Raw genomic sequence first — 25845 nt, 5'->3', positions numbered from 1 at the left:
AATGTTTGAGGAGCCGCTAAACTATTTTCCAAAGTGGTTGTACTACTTTAAAATCCCACCAGCGATGTATGAAGGCACCAATTGCTCTGAGTCTTTGCCAACATTGGGTATGGCCTGGCTTTTAGCTTATAGCCAACTTAGTGGGTTTGAAGTGGCACCTCATTGTGATTTTGATTTGCATTTTCTTAATGACTAATCAACGATGAACAATTTTCTAGGCATATATTGCCCATTGTAGATTTTCCTTGGAAAAATATCTATCAAATCCTTTACCTACTATTCCCTGAAGTCCTATAAAGTGCTATAAACCAATGTTACCTCAAGAAAGGTAATAATTTTTATTGTAAGAGTTTTAAATGCTATATTTTGGTTAAAAGTTTTTTGTTAAATATAGGATTTGCATTATAAAAATTAGATATTTATTTCATTATGTGAATTACCTTTTCACTTTTATTTTGGAACAGACTGTCATCATTATGGAGAAACTAAGAATTTTAAGTGAATCCAAGAGCATAGATAAATCCTGTTGGTATTTCTGTCTTTACTATCATGTAATAACTTGTACAGATCAACACAATTGTTACAGTAAATAGCTGAAAAGATTTTATAGATACCAGAACAAACTTAGCCTGTGCAACAGGCTGGCTAGTCTTGCCAAAGAGTCAACTCCAGGTACCCCTCAACCAAGAGCTGATATAATGTAATAACCAATATCAATAGTTGAAAGCTACCCCCAAACTACTTACTTTATTAATTATTTTCTTTGTAAGTGTTTCCTGTCATCATCACCAAAAACATTATATTTTTCACTCTTTTTCCTTCTACCAAATCATCCATGCCCATATTCTAGCTGCATCCATCCCCCAGACCTTCCAACCTCTCCCCTATTCCACCTGGTAACCATTATATTCTTTCACAGAGTTCAAATTTTTATTCCTCTTATTGTTTGCATGTAATTTTTTTTGGCATTTAGACTCCACAGATGAGTGAAACCATCTGAAATCTGTCTTAACAACTTTGACTTATTTCATTCAATATAAGGCCCATCCATTTTGTCCCAGATGCCACTGGTTCATCTTTCTCCACAGCTGTGTTCCATTAACTAGATGCTCCACAGTCTTTCAGCCCATTTGTCTTTTATAGGGCATGTGGGCTGGTTCCATGATCTGGCAATTAATAGTGCTGCTATTTACATAGATGTAGCTAGGTCTTTTCATATAAGATGTTTGCATGTTATTTGGATAAATGCTTAATAGTAGTACTGCTTGTTCATACAAAATTTCCACATTTATTTTCTTGAGAAATCTCCAAACTGCACCAGCAGTGGATGAGACGTCTTTTTTCACCACAACCATGCCAACATTTGTTGACTCTGTGTTTTTAATATGGGTGAAGAGGCATCTCAGGGTGGTTTTAATTTGCAGTTGTCTTAAATAAGTGATGTTGAATGTTTTTTTCATGTCTGTAGGCCATCTCAATGTCTTCTTTCGAGAAGTGTCTATTGAGGTTCTTTACCCACTTTTTAATTGGGTAATTTTTTTTCTTTGTTGTTGGATTGTGTAAGTACCTTGTAAGTTTCATTATTTAATATTAATATTGACATTTAGGTCTATTATTTTGAGTTAATTTTGGGGTATGATTGAATCCAAATTCATTCATTTGCACATGGCCAGTCCTGTTGTCCTAACTCTATTTGTTGAAAGATTGTTTTTTTCTCAATTGAATTGTTTTGCCATTCTCGTTATTATGTGTGTACCAACTGTGGATTTTTCTTAGATGTTCTTTACCAAGTTAAAAAAATTTCCTTTTATTTATAAATTTTTGAGTATTTTTATTATGAAAAGCTGTTGGATTCTATCAAATGTGGATTTTTTAAACATAATAGTTTATTTTTACATCATTTTGTGCATTTTTTCATCTCAGTTGTCAAATGTGGATTTTTATTTGCATCATTGGAAATAATCCTTCTTGGCCTTTATTAACATGATGTATTATATAAATTGATTTGCAGGTATTTAACCAACTTGAAGTTTTGGGATAAAGTTCATTTGATTGTGTTGTCTAATCCTTTTCATATATTGCTGGAATCACTGACTAGTACTTTGCTAAAGATGTGTACAAGTATATTCATAAGGTATTTGAATACCTTTCCTTGTGACATTTTGTTTTGTTCTGAACTCAAAATAATAATGGCCTCATCAATGACTTGGGAAGTTTTCCTTCTCTACTTTGAGGAATATTTCATGAAGGATTTGAAACAATTATTTTAGGAGTGGTTAGTAGAATTCACCAATAAAATCATTTGTGTATGGGTTTTTCTTTGTGGGAAGTTTAAAAATTGTTAATTCATTATTTTAATTTGCTGTGGTTTTATTCAGGTTTTCTATTTCTTCTGTGTCAGTTTTGATAGTTTGTATCTTTTAGGAATTTTTATTCTAACAAGTTGGAATACAGTTATTTATAGTGTTAGCTTTCAAGACTTTTTACTTCTGTAAGACCAGCAGTAATATCCTGCTTCATTATTGAGTCCCTCTCTTTCTTTTCTTGGTTACTCTAGTTAAAATTTTGTCAATTTTGTTAATTATCAAAGAAACATTTTCAGCTGTAATCTTCTCCATTGTTTTTCAGTTTTTTAGCTCATTCTCCTGCACTTGTCTTTATTATTTCCCTCTTCTATTTTGCCTCAGGTTTATTTTACTCTTGGTTTCTAGTTTTTTAAGGTAGAAAAGATTATTGATTTGAGCTGTTTCTTTTAGAAATATGTGTTTACAGAAGTAACTTTCCCACTGAATACTGACTGCTTTAGCCACATTTCATTCCTTACTGTACTGTTTGGCATAATATTTATTTTTTTTTCATTCATCACAAAGTAGTTCCCTATTTTCCTTATGGAGTTTTCTTTGCCTCATTGATTATTTAGCAGTTGATGGCTTAATTATTACATAGTTGTTAAGTATCCAAATATCTTTATGTTACTTATTTCCTTATTGAGGTTTTGTGGCCTAACACAAAAGGTTATCCTAGAGAATGTCCATGAGAAGAACATGTCTTCTGTTGTCATTATGGGGAGTATTCTGTAGGTCTCTTTTAGATCTAGTGAGATTATGGTGTTGTTTGAGTCTTCTCTTTTCTCATTGAGCTTTTTCCTAGTTGTCCTATTCATTATTGAAAGAAAAATATTAAAGTCTTATCATTAAAATATCTGTTTTTTCCTTTCAATTCTGTCAAATTTTGCTTCATATATTTTGGGTTTCTGTTGTTAGAGGTATATATATTTACAGTTGCTACATTTTCTTGGTGGATTGACTTTTTACATTCTAAAATGTCACTATCTCTAGTAATGTGGAATCTCTTTCCTATAAGTGAACTTGGGGTGCAATGATTGGGCCCCCAACCTACTTGTGCTTTCAGTAGAGCTTTACATTATGATTGGGAGGCTAAGAAGAGAAAGGGAGACTGGTTTCCTCTGCAGTATCAATCAGAATAAAACTGTACACTAGAGCTCAGGAGGGGGAATAAAAGGATGGGTAGTCTACCCTGGCCAAGATACAGACTGGCTGCTGAAGGGAGAGAGTCCTTTTACTTGACTTGTTTTTGGGGAGAACTTCTTGACTACTACTAGCTTGGGCTGGAGAGTGAGTTGTGGGTCAAATGTTGTAGACTTTCACTATTCTTACTAAAGTTTAGTAGATTTTTTTTTGAATTGCTATTTATCTTTTCACTGTATACCTTTAGGACAATTTCTAGAGACTTTAAATAATGTCTAAAAATAATTTTTACCTATTAAATAGTTGTTTTGCTGGACAGAGAGTCTGTCAAATTCTTTCTACAGCTTTTTGGAAGTCTTGTTCCTCCATGTAAATTTTTAAAGGAATAAATAGAACTTGGTATATCTTGTTTAGGTTGAATGCCACCCAGAAATTCTCAGCTGTTGAGTTTTCCATGACCAGAAATGAGGAAAAACAAGGCAGTCCTTGGCAGCACCAAATTATAAAGAAATAGGATTTGGCTGCAGCTTTGCCACATATTTGCCTTTCATTTCTCTGAGAAATCAATCATATTACTCAACAAATCAAAATTATGACAGCAAGAAAAGTGCAATTGCAGTTCTGTGAAGGTCTAACTTAGCCCAGTGCTTATAAGCTTTGTGGGCAAATGCTAAGGCAGAAGGCTGATTAAGAAAGGTCATGTATTTAAAAGAATTCTAACTATGTACTTAAAAGGGGAAGCAGAACTTGGGAGGATGAAGCATTATCATACTTGCACTTGATGACTCTCATCAGGAGAGGACGTTAGTCATATTGATCCGATAAAGGCTGAAGAAAGTGCAGATTCTGAGATTAGACATATTTGCAGGGCATGGTACTCACGAGGTAGAAGGATGATCAGGGGAAGTCCAAGGGCTTCCCACTCACCAGGCAAAGATGTGCCAGGAGAGATGGAATTCTATCAGTAGGTGGTTAGCTCTGAGAACATTTGATTGTAGGACTCGCTACACCCATCCCAGCCATGAGAAATGGATGCTGAGACATGAGACAGATACCTTGTGGTTAGGACAGGGCCAAACACTTAGGCTCACAAAGATGAACCCATCATGGGCAGCATGCTGTGGAAGTCTTAAATACTCTGAGGTAACAGATAAGTGGGTTCAGATTCTGGAGTGTAGCTAAATCTGTGGTAGGAGTTGATTGGCTATAACTGCAGGCATTTGAGACCCCTGGGGGTAGAGAATTAGGTAGAAGAATACTTAACAACTAGTACAGTAATAACATAGCAGTAGCAAACACTTACACAACACTTATAATGTGCCAGGCTCTCTTCTAAACTTAATTTTTAGGAAAGTCTCATGACATAAGTAATATTATTACCCTGTTTTTAGGGATGAGAAAGATGGAGGCAAAGAACATTCCAGTAACTGGCCTATACCGCACAGCCAGAGCATATTAAAACTAGGGTTCAAACCCAAGTGTCTGCCTCCATGGTCCATATCTTAACCACTGACTCTTTCTCAGCAGATGGCTCTTGAACTTTTTTATTTATCCCTAAATCAGAACAATAGATACCTCATCCAACTTAAGGAAGATTAAGTGTCTGTGGGAGTACATGTTAGCCAGAAATTATGGCCCCATGTTCATTTTTGTTCATGATTGCTCTGATCCCCAGGTTGCCCTCAAATAAAATCCTTTCTGCCTTTTTCTTTTAATAATTGAAAATGAGCTGGAGAGGGGAGGCATTACCTCTGCATTCATGTTTTATAGTTTAACCTGAGTAGGCCACATCAGTATTCATCACATTGTTCCCTATACCTTTTGTATACCTTAAGGGCTTCATGATCAGTTTGAAAAGTAAAGTGAGTGTGTGCAAAAAAGTAAAGTAAAGTGAGGGGTGAAGAAAGTGGATATCAGAATAAGTAACTCTTGAGTGACCTTTGTTGACTTGACAGTGTGAGTGTTAGATCCTACTGGCTAACTTGACATCATTTGGATATGTCTAGAAAGAAAGAAAATTTTCAGGTAGGGAAATTTCTGCAAAGGAAAGAGGCTCCAAAGGAGAAAAGCTAACCAGGGTAGCACATGCTAAAAAAAGCAGGCAAGAGGAAGAGGCGTAGAACTTACTTGGTCAATGGCAGTGAAGAGACTGAGGGGAGGGATGAAAGTCTGTGCCATCTTCCTCAGGACAACCTCAGAAATTGTCAATAATTAATTTGCTGTCCTTTTCTACAGAAGATTTGAGACGCTTATCCTGCAACATACATATTCAATCAGGTTAGTACACTAGAGAAAAACTGAGACCAAGGATAAAAGAGGAGCTAAAACATACTTGCAAAGTTTGACTTGTTTGACTTGTGTGACATTGGGATTTATAATAAGAATTCTATCTTCAGCTTTGGTTCCAGTTTATGGCACAGAGCTCCCAAACGCTTAGAATTTCCTAAAAAAAGAGGGACTAAAGCTGTCTTTTGTTTTGTTAATGGAGTTGAGTTTGGATTGCCCCTAGGCTGAATGCCAGGAGAACTTATAGGGTGATTACAGGGGTGGACGTTTTAGTTCCTTCCAGGAGGGGTGAAGGAGACTGGGGCCAGAGGCCCAGTCCTCATCAACCATCATGATGACAGTGATGCCTACGTGTCCAGAGCCCCTCCTCCCCCCCAAAGCCTGGGGCTCGGAGAGCTTCCTCCACCTGGGAGTTCCTGAATGTTAGCCTTTTATAATAAACTGGTAATTTAGAAATAAGTTGTTTCTCTAAATTCTGCGAGCTGATCTAACAAATTAATCAAACCCAATGATGTCATTTTTGGAGTTAATGCGGGGTCCTGGGGTTCACTCTGGAAAATGTGTCCCCAGAGCTCCCCTTTCAGTGGCACGCGGCGAGTTCACAGGTGAGTTCCTACATGAGACAGAGACATCAGTTATATTTAAAGAGCAGGTTTATTATGGAAAAGGACAGAGGAATAAAAGTCATTAGCATTGGCATAAGCAGACAGGAAGAGCCGCCCTGAAAGAGACAGGCTTATTGAGAGAGGCCTGCATGGTTGCAGGTGGACGGCCTTAGGAGAGCCGCCTCCGCTGAGGGAGGTTGGTGCAGAGAAACCCTAGCATGGTACAGGTCATGGGCATGCAAGAGGCTGCTGCCCTGCAGAGGGAGAAAGGGGGTGGGGTGCATAGGCACAGGTGGGCAGGACAGCTGCCCTGAGCTGGTGCAGAGACTGCCCTGATACAGACACTTCTCTTTGGGAGAGGCTCACTCCCTGTGAGCCTGGGTGTGTTAATTTTGAGTAGAATATGAAAGGGACAGGAGGTCCCACAATGGGCTCCATCTCCATATCTTTATCTTCCGCCTTTTGGGTCTTACACCCCTACAGCAGTCTGCTACCTGCTTAGATCTTTGGCTGTAATCCAGACATTGGACGTAAGGAAGGATCTTGATTTCTATGGCTGTGTCAAAGGCTATGCTAATCCCTTCTACCCCCAGTTCCCTGTGATTCAATCTTGTGATGTCTCCTTTTATTTTTTTTCCTCCATCACCACCGAGGGGTCCTTGGAAACTCCAATCTATAGTTGATCCCAAGCACAGGTGACAGCTTGGACTTGTGAAAAGTACATGAGGGTTTTGTAGCACTGAGCCCTCAACCTGTGGGCTCTGAGACTCTGTCAGGAATGAATTTAACTTGTTGGTGTCAGAGAATCGCTTGGTGGTACTGAAGGAAACCACACACTGGAATTGGGCAGAACTGAGCTTAGCCTCTGGAAAGTCTAGGCTACAGGTCAAATATGGAAGTTCCAAAGCTCAGGTACTCAGAGAGGAGGCCACAGGCCAGATCCTCAGGGCTAGTGTTCTCCCCAGCCCCTTCCTTTAAGGTTAACTTTGACGCCTTGGTATACTTGGAAGTAGAAATATGCTACTTAAAATTATTCTTAAATGTGGGATCCGTGCTCCCCTTCTCGGGAATATTGTCTTGGTGCCCAGATTTCCTGCTTGTCAGCTAGGTGTAGGGTCCTATGGGGGCCTCTCTCCCAGGGCAAAAGTGCTGGTCTGAGGAACATACTGGAAACCTGAATCTGCTGACAGCAGCAGGCAGCTCTTAGCATAGAGGTAATATACTGTGACCTGAAGGAACAAGGGAGCCCCCAGGCAATAGCCCTGGTAGCTCCCCCCTAGTTTACTTCCTGGATAGTACATCGCCCGTGCAAGCACGCTCGCTCCCAACTGTCCTGTCCCAACTTTGTACTTGATGCTAATAAATACGAGACTGCTTAGGGATGGGGCTGCACTTTTTAGGGGTAAGACCCTCTAGGCTTCTCTCTGCTTGGGTTTCGAGTTGTCTAGCCTCGCCCACCCTGTTCCCAGTCCCCACGGGGTGACACTTAAAACTAGAGCAAAAAATTCACAGTGAGTATTTATGAAAGACCTTTGTTAGAATTCATCTTGAAAAATGAAAATAAAATGACTAAAATAAGTTTATTGTCCACTTAACAAAATCGCACGAGCATGCACATCTGCCTACCCTCTGGAAGAAAAAAATGAACCAAGGGTTGATTTTTTTTTTTTGGTGGAATTTCCCCAACAAAGGCTTATGATGTAATGAAATAACATTCTCAAATTCATGTTTGACTCTTGCAATATAATCATAAAAAGGGTTTTTTCTTCCCCAAACTCTTTGAGCACTTTATCAATTTTCTCAAAAGCTGCTCTCATTCCTTTGATATTCAAACTAATCTCTTTCAAAGTCTTTGAGGTATCATCTCCTTCCTTGCTGTTTTCTCTTCAGTTGTTAACTGCTCTAATGCCAAATATATGTTTGTCAAAGCCTTTGCACATGGTGCTGAGGGTTCTTCAACTTCACTCTCATAGACTTTCTGAAACCCCGTCTCCCTTTTCTCTAGCATTTGCAATTATACTTTGCAATCAGTTTGCATTGTATTCCCAGTGTATTGATCCACCAGTGAGAGGTTGAATAGCAGAGTTGGATGGGTAGGAATAGACCTTCGTATGTGGGAGGGACATAAGAAGGGAAGACTAACAATATAAGTGGAGACTTTCACTTTCCTAGGTTAACTCAAGACCATAGGAGTTCAGAAGGCAAATACTCAAGTAAAGGCAAACCTGGCCCTCAACTCTGAAGGGTTTCTATGTGTGAAATACAAGAGAACTCCTTATAAAGCGAACCACAAAGTTAATGAAGCTATAAACAATATACTTAACAGCAGGTGTACATAAAAATTGGTGGCACGATTCACGTGGCTGTTTTTTGGAACCACCTCTGATAAGAGCTGGAGCAGAACAACAAAGCAGCTCGGTGCAGGAGATTCTAGGCAGGACTGACTAGATCTAACCCAACATGTAGTTTGCCTACCTTCGTTGTCTATTGCCATGTAACAAATGACCCCAAAGTTATCACCTTAAAACAACACGCATGTATTATCTCATAGTTTCTGTGGGTCAGAAGCCCAGGAGCAGCTTCTCTGTGGACTGGCAGTGCTGCACACTGCAGGCATTTGAGGACTGCCCGGTCTGGGGAAACTGCTTCCAAGCTCATGCAGTGTCTGTTGGCTGGAAGCTTCAGTGTTTTGCCAGGTGGATCTTACCATAGACTTTCTCATGATGTGGCTTCTTCCAGGGCAGGTGACCTAAGACAGAGAGGAACCAGCTAAGAAAGAAGACACACTGGTCTCAGCAGTGACATGGACCATTTCTGCAGTCTCTAGCCCCCTGGCACGTGGGAGGTGACTATGTAAGGGCATGAGTAGCAGGGAGGGGAGGTGATGGGGAGCAGTATTGGTGACTGCCACCACACTGTCCCTCTGTAGACTGGATGTAAAGGAGGAGTTAATTTAACAAAGGACTGAGGCAAAGAGCTGAGAGTAGGGGGCGGGAGGGGCAGAGAGAAAGAACTTATGGAGGAGGAGTGTGGACGCTGTGGCGGGGCCACCCATGAGTCAGACTGGTTGTTCTCTGCACTACTGTGCAGGCGCCACCTCCACGCACCGTAACACAGACGTGAGCTGGAGGGCCGTGTGCACAGACTCTTCTGCAGAAGTTTGGCATGGAAGGTTTGGCACTGCCGTCATAGTGACAGCTTCATCACAGTGATATGTCCCAAATGGCTCTGGAAGCTGGGTTTGTGCTGGTCCACTCTCGGTGTAGCTCGGGCGCCAGGTGGACACTCACTGGGGAGCCTAACTGGTGTCTGAGCTCGTGGCTCCAGTGTGACACTCCTTTTTTCTGCTGAAGGAACTGATGAAGGTGGGTGAAGGCAGAGATCCTGGGACAAGGAGACCCTGGCTTCCTTCAGGGATGGCCACACGGCCTGCCAAGCAGAGCAAGAAGGCAGATCTGTCTTTCGTCTCTGTGTCTGCAACTCCACTGTGCATCTGTCAAAAACAGGGCTAATGACTCCGACATAAGCATCAGAGTTTCCTAGATGGGAGGGCAGAAAATATTACATTCTATTTTTAGAGTCATCAATGACTTCCATTTTGCTCTGTGTTTTGTGTCCTCCTCCCTCCCCCAAGTCATATGAAGTCTCAACTCCCAGCATCTCAGAATGAGATTGAATTGGAGGTCTTTAAAGAGGTAGTTTAGTTAAAATGAGGCCATTATAATGAGACCCTCGTCCACTATGATTTATAAGAGAGATTAGGGGGTGACTGTGTGAAAAGAGTGAGAGACAGCCAAGCCCACTCATCCTGATCTCAGCCTTCTAGCCAGAACTGTGAGACCGTTTCTATTGCTGAGGCCTCCCAGATTGTGGCACTTTGTTACGGCAACCAACACACACTAATATACCCTGGAGAAGTCTGTATCCTCTCTGCACCCTGGTTGCAATGCTTAAAGTGATGGTAACTCTTGTCTTAGGCGCTTGCACATGCGAATTTTCTGATGAGGGCATGGGTGAGGCACTCCCAGGCTGGGAGACTTGTGCTGGGCACACCTGCATCTTTACATGGCAACCTTCCCAGGTGAGGAACTCTGGATCCTTTCGACACAGGACAGGACTCTGGCACTGGTCGGGGAAGCCAACCACACAGCTCTTCTCAAGGAGAAAGATGGAGATGACATGTCTTTCTCCTCATTGCCCTTTCTTCGAGCAAACTCAGTGTAAAACTTCTGCAAATGATGCATTAAAGTTTTAAATTTACAACGTACTTTGCAGGTCTACTGTACCTTAATAACATAACACACCAAAAGGTTGGAGAGAGCTCCTTTAAAACATCTTATGAATTCATGGTTCTGTACTCACTGTCTCATTCTCATTCTCAACCACAGGTACTTACAAACCCAGAAATTTACATATTCATATATAAAGAAATGCCACCTAACTCTCCATATAAATACATTTTAATATCACTTTGAGGAAATTTGTAGACCTGGCTACCTTGTCATAGATTAATGAATATTTGGGTGGATGAAACTGGTTTTCCCTTGACAAAATTTCCTTTCCTAAGCCAAAGGCTCAGGAGGTGCCATAATTCTCTATTATGTGGTCCTCTCAGGAAGTCAGGGGAGCTGGAGAAGCTCAGGAAATGGAGACGAGCCCAGTGCACTTGGACCTGGCATGGCCACTGGTGTCAGTGTTTACAGCTCCAGTTCTGGGGCTTCCTTGCCCCCAGGAACACAACCTGCATGTGTTGGGTGCAATTCCTGAGAGCAACCCGCAAGCCATGATTAATGGAGGTGTACCTACAAGATCCCACACTCTTTGGCTGGGGGTGTGTGGGTAATTTTGAGGCTTGTGCTGCACAGCATTTCCCAGAGTTTCCTTAGGTGATTATGCTGCTGTCCTTCACTTGGGGAGTCAGCTTAATAACTCACTTACTTTGGTTGCCTTCCTTTTGCTGCATAACTTCTCACTTCCCTATAATGCCTCCCAAGTAAACAATCAGCAATTGAATCCTGTATTAGGGTCTGCTTCTAGGGGAACCTAAATTATGTCTCTTCCAGATTCTAAAAGATTCTGCTTCCAACTTTGAAAAGAGGCAGCTCTATAGAGCTTGGCCAGAGTGTTTCCTATGGCTAATTTGCTGCTTTGGGGCACATTTAAGGTTCACACCCTGAAGTACATCCAGTGTGTTTTAAAACAACCCTATGGGGAAGCTATTGTAATCTCATTAATAAATACTTGAGCTAGAACAGTCAAGTTCAGGAAGCAGAAGGATGGAAAGGGAATTTACAGTTAGTGCATACTGACTACATTTTAGATACTTCATATACTAAAAAAAATTAATTTTGAGCTAATGGAATAGTGGCAAAAATCATGTGTTTCCTTACATATTTCATTTTGCTTTCATCTTACAAAACCACAATATAATAGATGGAGACCGAAATATTGTATGCAAATTGCCTGGGTTGGTGTCACAGACATTCATTTCTCAGTTTTGCTTGATGAGAGGGCCTTGAAACAATGACACCTTAGTAACAGCAAGCACAGTTAATATGCCAATTTTGGTCTCTAAAAACCATTGTCTGTTCAAAGGAGGCAGTGGCCCTCGATGTGTTTGAATCTGGAGGCAGGGAGTGAACTGTAAGAGATGTGCTCAGACTGTCTGTATGTTTGTTTAAAGCAACCAAGGGCCAACCTGATGAGCTCCTAATGCCTGTGTTGGAGTGACCTGAACAGCAAAAAGGAATTGGTGGTACTGGATTTTAAACCAGAGAATTAAGCATGCACTTTAAAATTTTTTTCACAACCACCCTTTGAGGTGGGTATAAGTGGTCCCAGTTTACAAATTCTTGCTCTAAGCCAAACTCAGTTTCATGCACCAGTGAGGCTCCTCTGTCAGGCACACTTCTTGCTGCAGAAGGCCCCTGGGCATCTCTGAGCAGGGCTTCACTCACTTCTGCTCCCAGTGGGCCACATACAGGCCCTGGCAAGTGAGACTGAGCTCTGTCTTCTTTCTCCACCTTCCCAGCAGAAGCTGAGTTCAGCAGGCCTGGCACTGACCTTCCCACTGAGTCACGCTTTTGCTCATTCTACTTAAGTGGATGTCTCTGGCATGAGCACTGCTCTGATCCCCACCTCTAAGCCACCCATGTACCAGTGGGTCTAGAGCAACTCTTCCATTCTGCCCAGAATCACAGGCTCAGGTCTTCCCTGGGGAGTTCTGGGACTGGGAGGAAGTTAAAGTAAGCAGGGAGGGCAGAAGGGTGGGGTTTTGATGCTTCATTCTTAATCACCCCTCTGTGCTCTGATGCCTTCCTTGATAACATGGGTCCCAGATTCTTCATTTATTTGTTCGCATTTCCTGGGGGGCTGCGGAGAGAGCCTAGCACTCCATACAGCTATAAAAATAACGAAGGTGATGAATGGCTCTAAACAGCAAGGAAGGGAAGAAACAGCATTTCTTTCCCTCTTTCCCTGGGCTGTAGATAAATTGCACCTGTCGTGGCTGGGACCATGGAGCTTTAGCGGAGGCAGTTGGGGTGGAGTTCTGCCAGACCCTCTCCCAACACCCCAACAAGGAAACGGACCCTGCTGGCTACTTTTAAAAAAGAAAAGCGGAAACGGAAGTCCAGTTTGTGTTAACAGCCAACAGCTGTGACACTCCAGACCCCCAGGCCCCGCCGCCACATGAAGGCAGCTTCCTGGAGGCAGGGCCCTGACTCTCAGGGCGGCCGTGAGTCTCTGGGGCGCCGCTGACTTTTACATGGTTTGGATGCCAACAGTCCAGAAACAGAGGGGAGGGTGGAGGACCTTCCCGACACAGGCCCGGTACGCAGGGCTTTGCTTTCAAGCTGCTGGGCTAGGCTTGAGACACAAGGCCAGCGCCGGGCCCACGCACCCCACGCACACGACTTGCGCGTGGGCCTGTGAGACCGTCCGCACCGCCAGGCAAGGAGCGCCCAGCTGCAGCCACGTCCCGCCTCCCTTCACTTTGGCGGTGGGAACGCGGCAGCGCCACCCTGGAGGCTGGCGGGAGGCACCGTGCAGAACTTCGCAAGTTCTGCTGTTGCCCAGCTGAGACTTTACACTGTCAGAATTGCCCAAATCTCCCGTCCACACCCTCGCCCATCCTCTGGCAACCGCCAACCATTTTCTGCAGCTCTAAGTTTTCTCCTTCAAATGGCGTCACGCGGCACCTGTCCTGTGGTTGATTTATCCTGCTCAGCAGGTGTGACTGCCTGCTTGCAGGCCAGACAGTGTCCCGGGGATGGGCTGCCACCTCGTCTCTAGCCCTTCATCAGTGCGTGCGCACGGGGGGTGTTCCCTAGCTGGGGTGTTGTTGGGGTGCTGTGAGAGCGCTGCCGTGAAGAGAGGGGTGTGCATAGCACAGACTCGTGGCCAGGCACGTGCACAGGTGCTCAGCACCGCTCAGCTGAGAGACCTGTGAACCAGAATCACAAGAGATGTTATCCTGAAGATGGCTATTGTTAAAAAAGAAAACAACAACAACAAAAAAGATACAAAACCAAAGTGTAACCAGTGTTGGTGAGACTATGGAGAAATTGGAATCCTTGTGCTCTGTTGGTGGGGTTATAAAAGGCACAGCCCCTGTGGAAAACAGCTGGAGGGTCCCACAAAAAAATGAAATGCAGGGTCCTCCCTGGTGGCACACTGGGTAAGGACACAGCCTGCAAGCTAGCGACAGCCACTGCAGTGCCAGTTGGATCCGTGGCAGACCTCTCCTGACCCGCCCGCTGCTCCCTCAGCAGTGTACTTTCTCCATCTGCCTATTCTGCTCCCCGCTCTGTCTCTGGTGAATCCTCTCATTGCCCCTGCTCCTCTGGCCTGTACCCCAGTTCTGTATGCATAAATGAAACTTTTAAAAAGAAAATGAAATACAGAAGCTGGTGCTGGATATAAGTCCCGAAATCAGGAGCCTTAAGAACTATCTACCTGGCGGCACTGGAGTTGCGGCCCCACACCAGTCTAGGAGAAAACTGCTCTAGAACTGGAAAGGGAGGTGGAAAGGGAGGTAGAACTGGATAATGACTGCGGGTCATTATCTCAGGTGGGCTAACGCCTGAGAGTTGCTTGGAAACTTACCCTTCTCATTCCCCGCATCCAGTGGGATTCCGTACCCTGTCACTTCCTCCTCTTTCACATCCTGGGCCTCTCCTGTCCGTGCAGGGCCCAGATGGAGGCAGCCTCCCACCGGGCCCGGGCTGGGGCTTGCTGGAGGTCCCGTCCCCGGCTCACCGTCTGCAGCCTGTCTCCAGGAACAGATCTGGAGTTGCACATGCATGTTCACATCTGCCCCAGTTAAAGCCCTTCCCCGGGCCCCCTTGTGATGAAGATAAAATCCACATTCTACTACATAGTGACACCGTCTTGGACGATCCAGCCCCTGCTTCTCTCTCTAGCTAGTCTCTCCCTGGTGGCTTGGCAGCAAGCCCTGGGATACTGAAAATCCTTGTGAGTTTTGCTTTGTTCTTGACCTCAATCAGAGGCTTCAACATCCCTCTGCCTCCTCCTGGGTGACTCCCGTTTATTCTCTATACTACTGCTTCAGTGCCTCTTCCTCCAGGAAGTCCTCCTGAGGCTGGATCAAGAGGCCTTCCTCTGCCATGCCGTGAACACCTGCCTCACCTCACCGTCTCACTAAACTTCTGCTAATAAGTTCGTCCTGCTTGCTTGACCATATCCCTGCACCTGTGCTGATTACCCAACTCCTCACTCCCAGCATCTTCATTTTTCAGATGGTGTTGCCAAGGCACAAAGCAATTTAGTAGTTACAGCATTTTAAAGTGTCAAAACCAGGCTTGGCCCTCGTCCATGCTCTTGACCTCTAGGCTGTCCTATGTCTGCAAAATGAATAGCACTTTTGCATTTTTTCTTTAGGCAATTGGACTCCTGAGACTGTCCTCAGAATTTTGAGAGCTGCACTCAGAGTAAAAGAACTCAGGGGGCAATGATGCCCTGAGGGTGGGCAGTTGCTTTGTGTATATTAAGTTTTATTGGAACATGGCCATGCCCACTTGTTTACATGTTGTCAATGGCAGAATGAGTAGTTGTGATAGAGACCTATAACCTGCCTTACACATTTACCATCTGGTCTTTTAGGGAAGGTTGGCAGACCTCCACTGACCAGCTAGGAAGTGGAAGCACCAGACTGGGGACAAGAGCCTTCCAGAATTCCAAAGCCTGTGTGCTAACTTCCAAGGCGTGGTCTCTGCAGCCAGGTGCTGGCGAGGGAACAGACAGCAACATCATAAACATCAAAGGAGGCAGTGAGGGCCCAGGACTCTTCCCTTCCCACCTGCCTGCATTCTCTCCTCCCCACGTGGTGCTGGGTAGAAGACTGAGGCTTCTGGTGTTGAGAACTCAGGCTTGGGTGTTGAGTCTCCACCTGTTTGCTAAGCTCCTGGAAAGCTGGTCAGCCCCCTCCTGCCCTATGCCAGCGCTCTCCCTCCAGGCCTGTGCCAAGTCCGCCTCCCCTCCAGCCAGCTTCTCCCCCCAGGACCCCTTTGCTCCAGAATGGTTTCAGTGCCACAGATGGAGTCGGTTATAAAATTGCATCAACAAAAGGAATTGGTGAAAGAGGAAATACTGTGTGTGTGTGTGTGTGTGTGTGTGGAGGGGACCAAAGGGTGGAAATAGAAAGGGGCTTTGCAGAGAGGGAGAGAGGGCAAAGTTCCCAGGGAGGGAGGGTGGCAGGGGGCTGTCGGCAGCAAGGAGGATGATTTAAAATCAATTACTCAGCCCAGGAGAATCATTCTTGCTAGGGTGAAAAATAATGCGAAATAGGGCCCTGCGTGGGGCGCCTCAGGCCCTCCTGCTTATGAAGGGAATAAATAACCTCCCCTCAGGCAGCCAGGCCAGCCTAGCGGCAGCAGGGCGGGTGCTGGGTGCAGCGTGCAGTCTCTGGGGTGGGGGGTGGGTGGGGGTGGGATTGTCAGGCTGGGGCGCGACAGGGGCGGGGCCTGCCTGGGCTCTCTGCTTCCTGCTGTGGTGTCCACCATCTTGACTCACTGGGAACCTACCCTTCGGTCTGCGGTTTTGCTACTGAGTTCCTTTGGGTGACAGAAACCTAATTTGGTTTCGTTTAGGTGATAAGAGGCTCTACTGACACCAGTCACCAAGCCTCAGGCCCAGCAGGAACAGAGCTGGGGTCCCCTTCTGTGCTGCTGGGCGTGACTGTGTCTCCGCTGCTGTAAGGGCTCTGCCCCCAGCCTGTTTCTTCCCTTGGTTCTACTTTGGGGTATCCCCAGGGAAGGGGTCCCCTAGACTAGGTATATAGCTATAATGTCTTCTGGATCCACGTCTCACGAAAACTAAAGGCTTGAGGTTGAATATGACCACGAAAGAGGTGGGCATGTGGTTCCCACAAGAAAGTAGGGTCTGGACACAAAAGCCATGGCCGTGCACTCTCGCACCTGGGTTCTTGTCTGGCCCTCAGCCCAGCTCAGTTCCTAGCAACCAAGTGTTGCCCTGGGTGGTGTGGTCTACACCGCCTGCCTCCACTGTGCCAGTCCTCACTTTTTACTCTGCTCCTCAGAGTCCACCTTCCGGTCCTCCCACTCTGGGGAAAATCTTCCTTCCATTTTATAGGCTGAAGCATTAGAAATGCCGGTGGTCTGGGCCTGTTCTCTCGGCCTCTCTGCAGTTGTGGGGAGCTCTCCCATCCTGTGTGTATCTGGAGTGCATGCTTCCCCAGCGCCACCTCCTTCCTCTCTGCCCGGTCCTCCCAGCCCTCCTCTGCCCTGTTCCTTCCACCCAACTCACAACTAGAAGCTGTCCCCAAATCACTGTCCTTTTCTTTATTTCAGCACTCTGGTAGTTTCAGCTAGTTATAGTTCAGGGTTGTAGTAACAGAAGCCTAGTAACCAGGGAAAGGGAGATGATATTCCTGCTCTTATAGACAGGCCCCCCACCCACTGGTAACATTCTCAGTTCTGGGCAGCTTCTTTTTTTTTTCTTTAAAGATTTGTTTATTTATGTTTACAGAGCTGGGGTACAGGCCAGAGGTGCAGGGGCAGTGAGAGGATTCACCAGAGACAGAGCGGGGAGCAGAACAGACTGACTGATGAAGTACACTGCTGAGGGGAGCAGTGGGTGGGTCAGGAGAGGTCTGCCAGCCATATGGGTCACCTCCAGGGTGGGGATCAAACTCATGCTGAAGTGGCTTTAGCTTCTTAGTGCTGTGCTTTAACTTGCTGCGCCACCAGGGAGGGCCCGGCAGCTTCTTTTTAAAGGAGCATTAAACTAGTCATATGCATCCAGGAGTCACAACCAGGAAGCAAGGAGATTGAATACTGGGTCATGTGAGGACATGCACGGGGTGGGGGGGGGGTAGAAGGGGGCCTGGAAATACTTCACGTGGGTGAACAAACATTGAAGGCTTGAGAGGATGGTTTCTGGAGAGCAGCCGGTTTGGTGGCTGCTCTGGAGGGTTGGGGATGCTCAAGACGGTGCAGACACTACAGGGCAGCCGACTTCATCTCTGAGTCTCCATGGTGAGCCCAGCCCTCAGCACTGGCACGGGGCCTTCGTGGATAGCTGGGCTGTCTGTGGGAGTGAGAATCCCCCTTGGGGGTGTGGGAATGGTAGATGGGCCACGACACAGGACACCGTGGAGGGGTGTTAGCTGAAAGGGAGGTTTGACTCTCCCATACTTGCTGGTCCTTTGATTGCAAAGTCAGTGCTCTGGCTCAGGAATGGGACTTGGGATGGCGTCTGTGAGACGTCCCTCCTGCCCTCGGTAGTCTGGGCTTCAGGCTGGGGCTCTGTGAGATGCCCGTGTCCAACCCCATCTTCCCCCAAACCCTAGAAGGCCTCCTTCTCTGCTTATTCAAATGCTCAAATAGTTTTTATTCAGGACCTCCTGCAAAGCCAGGTTGACTTATAGAGCTGGGGACATTAGGTATAAGACAAAAGTAGTAATGATAATAATTATAATAATAATGACAGCAGCTGTAACAACACATATAGAGCCTATCACTTGCTTGGGAGGTCAGGTTCATAAATTTCTGTCCTCACCTTTTAGCAGAGGAGACAGGCATTAGCAAATAAAGATCCTTTTCAAGGTGCTAAATGCCACAGTGAGGATGCAACTGGTTAAGGACAGATGTGGGTCGAAGAGGGAGGCTCACTAGAAGGGGCGATCAGAAAGGGCGCCCCTGGCTGGAGGGGTCTCTGCTTCCTCAGCCCTCACCACAGCCTGACTGCTGTGCCTCCTGCCTCCGTGGCCTCCAGAAGAGCTCAGTCTGCTTGAAGAAGGGACCAGGCTCCCCACTGAGGCCAATAAATAGGAAATTAGTTGAAAATGTCTATACACACAGAAAACACTCAAAGACATAATATCCAGAGAGCATGATAGTTTTTATTTGACTTTATTTTTTCAGTACCAGAGGAGGTTTAGCTAAGTCTGGGGAGGGGGGAAGGAGAGCTGTGCAGACTCATCCTCCTTCTTCCCAAGTTGCTCCCCTTCCCACTCAACGACTCAGGTCCCTTCTGAGTTCAGAGGGATGCTTTCTGGAGAAGAGTCTGGCACAGCATGATGGGTGCAGAGGAGAGGTGGGAGGTAGCACCCAGAGAATTGCTGGCATCTTCTTTCCACATTTAAAATGTGAGTTTATGGGCTTTGTCTCTTTAGCCTGAGGTTTCCTCGTTGTGGAGCTTACATTTTTATTTGCAGGAATAAAAGTCAGTGGCAGCTGATGTGGCCCTCTGGAGTTGGAGGCAATAACCATTGTGGGCAATGCAGCCTGGAAAATAATAATAATAATAATAATAAACAGCAAAAGGGAGACAGCTCTTTGAAGGTGGTTGATGAATGACTGTAGACTGCAAACACATCCCCACTCTCCCCTCCACCAGCACCACCAAGCACACACACCCCATTTTCCTGCCGCCCCGAGAGATTCCTCATAAAGAGTGCAGCACAGAAGACCGGTGTGATGGAATGCGATGGAAGGGAAGTGAGGAGGTTTGTCTCAGGGGGTCCCACAAGTGGGAGGCAAAGGAAGCTGCTGGGATGAGCAGGTGCTCCCGGAACAGGGAGGGGGAGATAGGGCTTGTGGACCTCAGTCTGCTCATCTGTAGTGACAGGAGACACCTGCCTCACAGCTGGTTGTCACAGTTGCACATGAGGAGGCTCCTATAAAGCGGCAGAGAGCCGGGCATAGGGTGGATCCTTGGCAAACGGGTCAGTGTGCCCCCTTCCCGAGGCTGAAGATGGGCGCGGTGATGCTGAGAGGCAGGAGAAACCCAAGGGGAAGCACTGGGTTGGGACTGACGCTTTGAAGGTGCCCACTGGGAAGCATGTGAAGGTGCCTGGTGTGCAACTTGGTATCCTCTGCCCTCACCCCTCACACCCCCCTTCCCAGCTCTCTGCTTCTGGGTTCTTTTTTTTTTTTATTGCTTTAAAGATTATTTTGAAGTATGGAATATTTCAAACATGCAGAAAGCATAGAAAATAGTGTAATAAATACCATATACTCTTTACCCAGATTTAACAGATGTTAACATTTATATATACATATATATATATATATATATATGTTTTGTACTTCTCTCCTTTTATTTCCTGTCTCCTAGTTCTTCAGTCTCATGTCTCTATCCGCTCATCAGTCTCCCCCGCTGTCGTGCTCTGTGGTGTGGCATGCTCCATGCTGGGCTGTGTGTAGGGACTTGTGCACCTTGAAGTGACTAGATGTACCTTTTCTTTCTTCTGAGTAGAGGGGACCTACCATTTTGGGCTCATGTATGTGCCGTGCATCGTGTAAGTCTCAGTATATCAGTATATTTTTTAAAGATTTATTTATTTGTGCATACAGAACTGGGGTACAGGCCAGAAGTGCAGGGGAGGTGAGAGGATTCTCTAGAGACAGAGTGGAGAGCAGAACAGGCAGAGTGGTGAAATACACTGCTGAGGGGAGCAGTGGGTGGGTCAAGAGTGGTCTGTTGTGCCACGTGGGTCACCTCCGGGGCTGGGGATCGAACTCGCACTGAACTGTCTGTGGCCAGCTTGCAGTGCTGTGATTTAACCTGCTGCACCACCAGGGAGGGCCAGTTTTTCCTAAGTCATAACCACCCCTAGGAGATTGGGTTTCATTCCTTCCTACAGAGGAGAGCACTTGGGCTCTGGAAGGTGAGTGACTTTGTGTGAAAGAGCGAAAGGTCTGGGCCCCAGGCCTATCAGACCCCAGAGTCCGTGCTCTTTGCGTGGCACCAGGCGGCCTCCATAGCAATTAGAGCTCTGAGGTGTCGTGGATATTCACCTGACAGGCTGAGCTGAGCCCGCCTGCCCGAGGACGTCCCGGTGCCTTCCCACAGAAGTTCATACCCTGGCACCGTCTCGGTGGGTTCACTGTAAGGACGATTGGCTCACTCTGCCCTCTGCCACCTCTCCGACTTGTGGCACTGAGGTTTGGCTTGAACACTTGCCAAGACAGGGAACTCACTCCTCCTGCAGGTAACATGCCATGGCTCCCAAAGGAGGGTGCCCATGCAGCACCTTCAGCATCCCCTAGAGACATGTAAGGACCTGTGAGGAATGCAAATCCTCACACTCTACCCCAGAATCCGGTGCATTAATAGCCATCTGGATGAACTTGAACTTCTATTCAAGTTTGAAGCCCATTAGTTTAGCAGGAAGGAAAAGAGTTTTGGGGGTCAGGGCATGGCGATCTGGGCTCACAGCCCCAGAACATGCCATGTGTGACACGTCCATGAAGCCCTCACAGCTCCCTTGCCTAGCTCTGTTATTAGGCCCTGTTGAGAAACAAGGCAGCAAAGGCACAGAGAGGTTAAGTCACTCATCCAAGGTCATCCAGCTGGCAAATGCCAGAGCCTGGACTCAGTGTCAGTCTCTGAGCTTAGTCTCAGTGGCTGGACTCATCTTCCTTCTACTAGGACCGCCTCAGCCCATGCCACTTGTTTAACCTTCTCTGTTCTCAGCAAAGCTTCAATGCTTCCCGGGGTACTTTTCTCCTATCAACAAAACTCCGCCTGTTTATTGCTGGGGCAAAATTGCTCCAGTCAAAGCCCTGACCAGGCACCTCTGAGTAGTTCTGGGCTCCTGCCCAATCTTCTCCTTTCTGACTGGAGCAGCCTGAGCGCTGGGGCTTCTCCAAGAGGCTGGGCTCAGCTCCTGTCTCCATGCGGCAGGACTCAAGCTCTGCCGTGATGCATGGGCAGGGTGGAGGCTGTTCTCAGGAAGCTGAGGGGAGGCCAGTCTGGAAGCCATGTCCGGCCGGATTGCCCTTTCTGGCCAGCTGCCAGGACACTCTCTGAGGTTTCCATCCATCCTGCAGTGAGAACTGCGTTCTGGCTCTGGTTGCAATGTATACACATGTGTGGGCTGCATTTCATTCATGCCAGAACCTGACACATGGGCAGAATTTTTGTAGCAAGCATATGGCTGGGAACCCTCAGATAACGTGCTCAGTGGGGACCCATTCTGAACCAAGATCGCGAGTGAAAACATAAGTCAGCAAAGACATGAAAGCTGGGGTGTACACAGAAGGGTTCTTAGCCTTGCAGTGCAGACCTTCTAGCGTGTGTGTGTGTGTGTGTGTGTGTGTGTAGCTGTGCAGTGCACACTTGACTGTGCATGTTGCCTTAGATCTGACTGTGACCATGTGTGTGGGTTGCATGCTTACCTGTGTGTTGTGTGTTAAACTGGAGGGTAGTTGTATCCTGGCAGTGGGCGAATGCATGAGTGTGAGCAGCGAAATGCCCACATAAGAGCATGTGTGGGTAAATGCAGGTGACATGTGTCTGGGGGTCAGAGAACCTGTGTGGACAGTGGGAGTGTGTGGGCATGCGTGTGTGTGGGTTGCCTGTGTACATGATGAGGTGACTGAGTGTTTTGCATCTCCGTGTGTCTGCGTCTTCGGGAATGCTCCTGGCTAAAACTCAAGGTTGCCTCTCTCGCTCCTGTTTGCAGATTCTGGTGTTTTATGACCCAGCCTCTCGGGCACAATTTCCATGATGCCCAAACAACGAGGCTGCTCAGGCAAGATCCTGACAGATGGGCCGCATGTTTCTGAGATGCCAGCCCCATAGTGGTGCAGCTGAATTTAGATCCTGCACTTGACCAGTGAGCTCTGGCAGCCCCCTCTCTGGCTCTGTGGCCAGGAAGCCGCTGGGTACCCCGTGAAGATTGTGCCTCTCTGCAGGTGTTTCCCAGCGCACCAGGGCCTGATCTATGTTAATTCCCTCTGGATTTGGTCACTGGTGGCTGAGCCTGGGGTCCTGCCATCCTTCTTGTCTTGCTCTGTAACTTTTTGCAACATACCATGAGTCATTTTAATATATTTCCAACAGGGTGGGCCCAGCAAACATGCCACTCATTTTCTAAATGAGGAATTTCTTCCATCCCGTAGATCAAATATAGCTGGGTGGGGGCTTGAGACATCCCAGACAGAGAGTGCAGAGTGGAAGCAAAGCTGGAAAAGGCAAGTGGCAGGTCCCATGGCAGCTGGGCTGTGAGGTTCCCCACACTGTGGCCAAAGTCTGGAAAGTGAGCAAGCACACAGCGTCAACCTTTATTTCCCCAGCCATCCTGGGAGCAGCACTGTTCATATTTATAGGTGACAAGTGCACGACACAGAGAGGTTAAGGGCCTCTCCAAGGCCCCACTTGTAACCTGCTGGTCAGGACCTGGAGGATGAGGACACTGTCTTTGCATGAAGCGTGTGACGTAGTGGGACGACCCCAGCATAGGCAGCTTGTGCAAATTCAAGAGTAGCCTGTGGACTTGGGAGTCACGGTGTTCCCCTCCACACCCAAATCTCTACTTGGGTCTTGGTCTTTTCCCTCCATCACATGCCTCCCTAGGTCATCTCTCATTCATCAGTGTGCTTTTGACTCCAGTTAAGGGCAAGCAAAACTAACAGAAGTCATAGGAGTGTTGATGGGATACAGTCATGCGCTGTGCCAGGCACTGTGGGGTGAGCCATTAGGGACATGCAAATGTGGCCTTTGCTTAAGAGCTGCTGCAGGAGGCAAGTGTCAAACACCTGCCACTTTCTTGCTGGGTGACAGTGGGTAAGTCATTTGTTCATTTACTCACTCCCTGACAGGGCCATCTGTTCCTTTGGCTCTCTGGCGGCTGCCCTTCCTACCTCTCATGATATCCTTGGGGCCATCACTCCTCCCTCCCCATACGGCGCTCTCAGCGGAGACTTATCCCCGATACTCTGGAGAGACAATTTGACTGGAGCCTGGCTCATCGCCGGGGTGTGTTTACCTGGACAGAGGGACTGGCAAGAGGATGGGCTCGTGACCAAGTGGAGCCACCCACCTGAGGCTTTGGCTACGACTGCCAGAGGAGGGGCACCTGATTTCTCAGTAGGCACAAACGGCATGGGGGTGGGAGGAGGTGTACGCGTGCAGCTTGCCTCCAGATGGAGCCTGAGAATGGAGCCAAAGCCTGGGGAGCATCAGAGTCAGGCTGGAGCAGAGCTCAGACCTGGTGGCGCTGGAAGCTTCTGGTACCAGTTATGCTGAAGCCGAAGGCATATTAATTAGTGTGCAAGCGAAGCCATGGAGGAGACTGGCATACGCAGTGGTGGAAGCTAGATGCCTCTCCTGGTTAGGTGACAGCCTAGGGAGAAGCAGCCAGGGATGACGAGTTGGCCCCAAAAGCTCAGTGGGTAGGTTCAATCTCTAGCCCCCTTGCTTGTCTTCTCCCTGGATGGAAGGCTGAAGGGAGTAGGGAAAGATGCAAACACGTTAATTCAACTTTATTGAGGTATAATTTATGCCCAATAGCATGAACGTCTTTTAAGTGTACAGTCTTCTCTTTTTGCCAAATATAATTTGTCATGTAACCTCCACTACAACCAGGGCAACAGGACATTTCCATTCTTTACTGACACCCCCTTACTCCTCCCCCAACCTCAGGTGAAACTGGCCTATTTTCTGTAACTGGAGTTTTATGTTTGCCAGAATTTCATATAAATGGAATTAAACAAGATGTATTCTTTTTGCTGTCTCTTGGCTTAATGTAGTTCTTTTGGGGATCAGTCACATTGCTACATATTCATTCTTTGTCCCTCTTTATTGTTGAAGAACATTCCATTGTATAGATCTACCATAGATCATTTTTCCGTACATTAATTGATTATTTAGGTCATTTCCAGTTTTTGTGTGTTAAGAATAAACCTGCTATAAACACTTGAGCGACAGTCTTTGTATGGCTAGTTGGTCGCATTTCTCATAGATAAATCAAGTTCAGGGTAAGTTTACTTTGCAAGATATTGCTATACTGTTTTATGGCTAAACCATTTTGCATTAACTTTACCCATATATGAGAACTCCAATTGCTACACATTTTTGTTAGTCCTTGAAATCTTTAATTTAAAAAAATTAATCATGCCTATTTTTAGTCATTCTAATGGGTATGTCATGGTATCTCATTTTCCTTTCCTCTGTAATTATGATCTTTCCTATTTCTTTGCTTGTGTGTTTATTTTGCTTTATTGCATGGGTTAGAATCTCCAGTCTGAGGAGGACTAGCAACTGTAACAATGGCCATCCTACCTGATCTCTGAGAAGGAAAGATTCAACCGAGTGTTAAATTTGATGCTAGTTTTTGGTTTTTCATAGATGCTCTTAATCAGGTCTAGAAAGTTTAATAGTTTGTTGCACATTCTTAAAATTAGGAATGAATGTTGAATTTTGTCAGAGGTTTTTCTGAAGCTATTGAAATGAACATGTTCTTTATCTGCTGACATAATGAATGGTATGACTGACTAATAAATAAATACTGCATTATGGAAAAAACACTGCATTTAGTCATAATATTTTATTCTTTTATGTATTTCTAGGTTGATTTACTAGCATATTGTTCTGGATTTTTATTTTCGTAATTATAAGAGATAATCTTCCAGATCTCCTTTTTCCTTTGTCGGTTTTGATGTTAATTTTTAGTTTAATTTTGGTGTGGTCTTAAGGAATAAGTTAAGGAGCACTTTCCTTTTTTTTATTTTCTGAAATAGTGAAGGATTGGTATTACTTCTCTATTAAATGTTTAATGTAATCACCAGGGAAGTTATATGGTCTGGATTCTCTTTGTGGTTAAGTTTTGACAATAAATTAAAGTTCTTTAATAGACATAGGACTTTTCAGAACATGTGATGTCTTTTTTTTTTTTTTTTAAGATTTATTTATTTGTGCATACAGAACTGGGGTACAGGCCAGAGGCTCAGGGGTGGTGAGAGGCTTCACCAGAGACAGAGTGGGGAGCAGAACAGGCAGATCGATGAAGTACACTGCTGAGGGGAGCAGCGGGCAGGTCAGGAGAGGTCTGACACGCCATGTGGTCACCTCCGGGGCAGGTGGGAATCGAACTCATGCGGAAGTGGCTTTAGATTCTCAGGGCTGTGCTTTAACCCGCTGCGCCACCAGGGAGGGCCATGTGATGTCTTTTAAGTGGGCTTAGAAGTTTATGTATT

The sequence above is a fragment of the Condylura cristata genome, unplaced genomic scaffold (assembly GCF_000260355.1).
Source record: "Condylura cristata isolate star-nosed mole 26May11 unplaced genomic scaffold, ConCri1.0 scaffold00008, whole genome shotgun sequence".
NCBI lineage: Eukaryota > Metazoa > Chordata > Mammalia > Eulipotyphla > Talpidae > Condylura > Condylura cristata.
The sequence above is the reverse complement of the archived record's forward strand: the minus strand, read 5'-3'. Positions refer to the sequence as shown.